The sequence below is a fragment of the Hordeum vulgare genome, chromosome 3H (assembly GCF_904849725.1).
Source record: "Hordeum vulgare subsp. vulgare chromosome 3H, MorexV3_pseudomolecules_assembly, whole genome shotgun sequence".
NCBI classification, from domain to species: domain Eukaryota; kingdom Viridiplantae; phylum Streptophyta; class Magnoliopsida; order Poales; family Poaceae; genus Hordeum; species Hordeum vulgare.
This window is the reverse complement of record NC_058520.1, coordinates 29,704,355-29,711,219: the sequence shown is the minus strand read 5'-3', so window position 1 is coordinate 29,711,219 and position 6,865 is coordinate 29,704,355. Positions and strand designations below refer to the sequence as shown.

Here is a 6,865-nt window from a genome sequence, read left to right as displayed (position 1 = left end):
AACACTAAGACCTTTATTCTACTAGAGAAAGAGAAAACTGAAAAGGAACAAACTAAAACAAAGGTAAATGCAAAAGATGTGATGGTGATACGATACCGGGGCAACTGCCCCAAGCTTGGCACAAGCCAAGGGGATTACCCATACCCATGCTCAGTTGTCTTCCTTTGAAGGTGATAGTGGTAGAGTTGTTGCAATCTTTGATTCCAAGAGGACCATTAATCTTTGCTTTATACCTTGGAGATCTGTGATATGTTTCTCTAGCAAAACAACTTCACGAGTGAGATAAGTATTGCGAGCACGAGTTGTTTCACAAAACCTCAATAGTTCAATCAAGGATGGAGACAGTAGGTGGAGGTAGGGTTGGAGGAAATCCACTTCTTCAACTTCTTCCTTGTTGAGCACAGATTGCACTTCGTCCCATGCCCTATTCTTCTCCTTAGTTTTTCCCTTGGTTTCTTCAGGTAGCCTTTTTCTGGCCTCCATGACCTCCATTCTTTACAGATCAACATTTACTTATCCATAGACTTGAGGGAGATTGTTCTCCCCACAGATTCCTGAGACGATATCTTGCTCTAAATCTGCGGCAGAAAAAAAGCTCAAAACGAAAACAGAGGAAATTTGCGTGATACAAGGGTCAGGCCCAAATAATGGTGAAGTTTATGTAGTCGACGTTCACATAACACCACTAGAGGAAAAACAACACACAACACATCAAAATATCGAACGAATACCAAATTCACATGACTACTTATAGCATGACTTATCCCATGTCCTCAGGAACAAAAGTAACTACTCACAAAGCATAATCATATTCATGACCAAAGAGGTAATGAATAGCATCAAAGATCTAAACATAAACTCTTCCACCAAGTAATCCAACTAGCATCAACTACAAAGAGTAATTAACACTACTAGCAACCTTACAAGTACCAATCGGAGTCGCGAGACGGAGATTGGTTACAAGTGATGAACTAGGGTTTGGAGATGAGATGGAGCTGATGAAGATGTTGATGGTGATGAGTCCCCTCCGATGAGAGGAGTGTTGGTGATGACGATGGCGATCATTTCCCTCTCTGGGAGGGAAGTTTCCCCTACAGGATCGTTCTGCCGGAGCTCTAGATTGGTTCTGCTCAAGTTCCGCCTCGTGGCGGCGGCGAATCCTCCGAAAAGCCTCCTCTTGATTTTTTTTCAGACCGAAACCCTTCTTGTAGCAAAAGAGGGGGCCAATGGGCCAGCAGGGACCCCACAAGCCCCCTAGGCGCGGCCAGGGGGTGGCCGCAACTAGCAGGCTTGTGGCCACCTGCTGGCGCCCCTCTGGCACATCTTCGGCCCAGTATTTTTTATAAATCCCCAAAAAAATCCACGTTGATTTTCACGGCTTTTGGAGTTGCGCAGAATAGGCATCTCAAACTTGCTCCTTTTTCATGCCAGAATTCCAGCTGTCGGCATTCTCCCTTTTCATGTAAGCCTTGCAAAATAAGAGAGGAAAGGCATAATTATTGTACCGTGAAGTGAAATAACAGCCCAAGAAGCGATAAATATCAACATGAAAGCATGATGCAAAATGGACGTATCAGTTTCCATTCGGGACCGGAGAATGCAGATTAGTCCATGCCTGCAAGATGCAACTCACAAGTTTAGTCGACAAGGAAATCGCAAGCACTCGATCGTAATGCAAAGATATTCAACAGAGCAGAGCTAACCTGATTTGTCGACGGGTTTTGAGAAGAGAAGGGCAGGACTCTCTTTGCCCCCATCGGATTGTCGCAATGGCCGGCTATTTCGCGGATCCACTTCGCTACCGTGTCTTCATCCACTTCCTCAGGATGAGACCGAGTGGAGTCACTACACCACGACACTCTATCCCCTACTAGCATTTGTTGGCAAAAGTCATTTTCACTGATCGACAGTTCATTGGAAAAAAATTTAAGTGAGGATCGGTTGGGATAACATTTATACACCAAGAGATGGTCGATCGGGAATACATAAGTCGTTGTTGTCGAACGGTCGGTCGGGAAAGATCATATTCCCATCCAGCGATCGGTCGGAAAATATTGCCGACCAACAGCGGGTAGTAAACGAGCCTGCGCGCGTGGTCGAAAACTTCTCGCGCACGTAGTCGAAAACTTCTCGCGCACGTAGTCGAAAACTATTAGCGCGCCCCAGCCCATGAATTTTTGTCTCTGAACCTAATACTACAGAGGGCGCCTCACTCAATCCCCTTTCTCCTCATCTCGATCCACACCCCTCTCTCTCTGTCTCGCACGCCGCCGTCGATGCTAGGGTTCTGATTCACGCCGCCGCTGCCGCCTACAGCCATAGCAGGAGCCGTCCTTGCCTCCTCATTGATCCACAGCCGAAGTCGTCGCTCCTTCCACCACCAGCCACCTGACTCGCAAGCGTGCGGCCCTCCTTCCACCGGTCGCCTACTCAGTCCACCTCGCCCGCTCCATCCCATGGCGCCACTACCCCAACCCATGGCCAGCTCCCTCTTCCCTCCTTTCCATGGCAGCAGATCTGAAGAGGGGGGGGGGGGGGGGGGGGCAAGGGCTCTTCGCTCCCGGTGGCCTGAAGCGAGGCGTGCAGCCTCTGCTCCCTCAGTATCTGGCGAACTATATGGTCTCCCTCCTCTCCAACCCATCAGGAGGAAGAAATGGGCAAGCGAGACCAGCAGGGGAAAGAATAGGGTGCAGCCTCACACGCTGGCTTGTTGCTTGCACCTGAAAAAGACAGAGACCAGCCGCCGATGGACACCATCTGGTGTTGGTTACAACAGGCTCCGAGGTAGGATGTGATTCTTATCTTTAAAGAGTGGCATGCTCGAGTTGTGAATCTGCTGCTATACATTGGCTGAGGATTAATTACAAGGAGGTGTGTTATGCTGGAGTAGGAGGCGGGAAGGATCTAATACTATGGTGAACATTTTCTTCAATCATACTAAAATACATTAAAAAAATTAGCTGCAATTGTTGTCCCTATTTACACGAGAAATTGCTATCTTTTACACAGTACGCGCTAGAGCAAGTAGTAAATTACTTGAGTAATCCTATACTTATTCAGTTTACCATCCCGACATAGGTATGGGATGAGTGTGGACATCGAGTACTTTAGTGATAGCAATCCAGTCTTTTACAGTAGCCCCCTATAGGATATTTAATTTTGAGTACTTCACTGTTTTATTGTGGCAACTCGCATAATCGACTCACATCATCGGCTGATGCATATTCTACGACATGAAAAATACCTCAAGGAATTGTTGTTTGAAATTGCAGTTGCGTCCAAGGTGGGCTGAGGTGATAACTGAATAATCTTCTGCTGCAAAGCAGATTCCGTATTCACTTATATTTTGCATGGGCCGAAGGATACTTCTTTTTATGCTGCAATACTGCTTACAAATGTATATTCGGTGAAAGGAAGCGGAAAATTTAAATGTTGCAATATAACACTGAGCAATTAATTTTGTTTCTTCTGCTTTGTTGATCTATAGTGCTTTAGCGTTACTAATGACCTCGAGTTATCCTATGCATGCAGTATTTTTGTACTAGGTTGAACCAGATGGTCTCTTCCAATGGAAATCGCAGGGTGGCCGTTCTTACGATAAAGAAAATGAGTGTGTCACAAAATGACATTCACTGATGCAAATGTATTTTCCCGAGCATAGGATCAACTAGTGCGGCTTCTTGCTTGATTCAACTGGATCTAATGGCGGCGCAGCAGGTGGAGTCGGGAGGCATGACAGAGGACATGTGGATGTTATCGTGGCATTGACACATTTCGCTCCACTGACACTTCATACCAACGTGAATGAATGCTATCGTGGCCTTAGGCCTGCCAAATTCTTGCTTTACTTTTTTGTTTTGTATATGTATATTTCAGTTCCGACGTGCTTTTTCTCATGTCGAGTTGAAACCACATTTGGATGGTCCAGTAGAAAATAATCGTATGTTTCACTCTGAAATCATATTGCATATAGAGTGATGTTCTGTTCTTGAACAAATTATTACACACATATACATGAAAAAGTCTCACACTAAGGCTCATGCATTCTACTTTTTCCTCCTTTATCCTCCTTTATGGCAAGATGTTGTTAGAGATGTTTGTTGTTACTCATTCGGTTGTGGTATAGAATGATGGCTTTTATAGTCTGTTTACAGTGTCATCTATTCAGAATCATGCAAATTTTGGCCTCTACAACAGACTTTGTTTGCTTGCTTCTCTATTTTCTGTTTCTTTCTGTTTGGATTAGCAAGTTTCGCTGCACATCTGTATATGCCATCGGAATACATTATTACAAAAATGACAGTCTGAAGCTAAAAGAAAATACATGACAAAAGAAAAGTAAATAACTTGAGTAGTAAGGGCTTGCATTATAAATATGTTTACTTACCATTTCAGTTATTTTATGCACTCAGGTGAAGATGCTGCAGACTATGAAGTTTTCAGAGCTCAAACATAAAACAGTGCATATTTTTGCAAAAAACAATTGCTTTGTTTTTCCCCAACCATCTTGATACAAATTTGGGATCACCTAAAACTTACAAAAGGCATGCTTCCTGATTTGTTCCAATGATACAAAATCATAAATTGTTTTTATCATTGTTGAATGTAGGCAGCTATACTGTTGCAACATTCAAGAGGAAAGTATGCACTCATTTTCTGTTCTACAAGACAAGGTGCACAAGAAGCAGCACAGTACCTCTCAAGAACTGCAGTCTCTTGGCTATTGAACAAATTCATTCATGAAACCGATGCAGCAGTACGAAAATCTATGAGAAGCTACCTTAACCTGTAGTTGTTGTTCATTGCTTCATACCATCTATGTAATGTACCTCTTCCTATCTACTTTCTTTGCATATCACATCTATGTACCAGCAGTAAATACTTACGTCTCTGAATATTCTCACAATACTTGGCTCCCTCTCGCCCTTTGCGCCATTGGCGCAACGGGTCATCTAGTATGGTGAAAAAGAGAGTCAGGGATCCTTTTATTAGAAAAGATAATATATTCCCATGGGGGCATAACTATCCAGTCGACTTGTGAAGTAATGGCTAATGTCATACTTGAATAACTCGGCTGTTTTCATGACCTTAATAGTGCAAAACTATGCATATAAAGTTGTCATGCTTTTATAAGTAGGCAGTACACAGAGTTGCTGTTATGACCTTGACATAATGTATGGTTGACATAAATGCTATTGGCATTATTTAGTTGTTATGTCGTTCCTAATAACTTAAAATTGTTGTCAAGATGAACTAAACCAAATCATGTAGAGTAATAGATGGTGTATGTGCATCAATCAATGTTGGGACAAGGAATCTCTTCACTTCAATACATAGTTACCACATTGGACTACATGCGTTTATCTTGAGTATAGCTATATACAAAACATCTTTACTGAGCTGACATGTGAAGGTAACTTGACCCACCTGTTTATTTTATGAAATTTAAAGTCAAAATAAGGGATGTATTCACCAGCTAGTCAATCTCTGTTGATGGAGAATAGTACAAAAAACTCTATGCAGAAGAATGAATGATTTATATAGTACAAAATTAATAATTGTATAAACACAAATAAATGCTTACCCTTCTGGCTAGGTCAAGATCATGCACACTCAAGTTTTTTCTTGCCTATGCCAATAGATTAATTTATCTTATTTTAATGAGAAGAAACAAATGCCTTTGCTGACCTATCAACTCCTTATGGAGATGGTGGGTCGGTTGGGGTGATCTCAGGCGAGGATCAACGTTAGTATTAACACATGGCTATTGAATTATATGTATTTATTATTATTTATATTTTTGAGAATGTGATGATCATCTATGTTTGATTTTTTGTTTTGTAGTGTAGTTTCTAATACTGTATTATAATTGAAGATTGTTTAAATTTTGTAGGAAGCAAACAAAAGGACTTCACTCCCATGGAACCATGAAGCCATTGATCTACGTCAACTAGATGTTTTAGATTTCATTTTGTACAACTGATGTCTCATGCATGCATCTTTTACATGTACTTTTGTGAACCTGATGTATTCTCATTTTGTACAACTTATGTCTCATACATGCATCTTTTACCTATCCTTCTGTGAACACGATGTACGGTATCTGAGTAGTTATGTTTATAACAGACTTAAGTGTGTGTATGTGAAAAATAGTTAATGGAATAAAAAATGTTTGGTGGACCTGAAGTGAGCCTGATCAGTGTCTTGGTGATTGTACTTAGAACACATGAACTATATGCATGTGACAATCATTACCATATGTAAGGTGTGGTTGGCTGAAGAAAATGCTTATTAAGTGTTGGTCGGCGAAGAAAAACTCTTTCTGATTGTTGGTCGGCAAAACAAACCTTGTCTGACAGTCGGTTGGCAAAAGCTAAAACCTGGCCCAACATAATGTCGGTCGGGAAAGAATATCGTGTCCAATAGTCGGTCGGGAAAGGCACATGGTTGCCCCAACAGAGTGTTCGTCGGGAAAGGCCCATGGGAGGCCCAACAGACTATTGGTCAGGAAAGATACTCCATAGCCGTCAAGCAGTCGGTCGGGAAAGGGTTTTCCCGTCTGGACTTTCCCCAACAGACGTTATCAGTCGGCAATAGTTTTTCCCATCCAACTGTTTGTTGGCGAAACTCGTATTCCCAACCAAACTGTTTGTCAGGAAGAAGTGTTGTGGTGTAGTGAGTCCTCCGGGCCAGTATAATGCCACATAGTAGTGTGGTCCCGAGCTTGGAGGGGCTGGATGCGTCTTCCAAGGAAGGTCTCTAACAGATCCATCCCTATCACTCCGTTGTGGACCAGACCAATTAGCGCCTTGACTAAAGGCTCCACCTGAGCTTTCTCCTCCTTCGTCGACACCAAAGCCCTTGA

At 42.6% G+C, this 6,865-nt stretch overlaps 1 long non-coding RNA gene across 3 annotated transcripts; it reads left to right on the top strand.

The window, feature by feature from the left end:
- Nucleotides 1–2,198: 2,198 nt before the first annotated feature.
- On the top strand, nt 2,199–6,186 carry LOC123442772. 3 transcript variants are annotated; one of them, XR_006630529.1, is made up of 3 exons: nt 2,199–2,784; nt 3,532–4,820; nt 5,894–6,186. It is a non-coding gene; the product is annotated as an uncharacterized LOC123442772 (long non-coding RNA). The 3 variants fall into 3 exon arrangements; XR_006630528.1 differs by having other exon boundaries at nt 3,273–4,820; XR_006630527.1 differs by lacking the exon at nt 2,199–2,784 and having other exon boundaries at nt 2,791–4,820.
- Nucleotides 6,187–6,865: the final 679 nt, after the last annotated feature.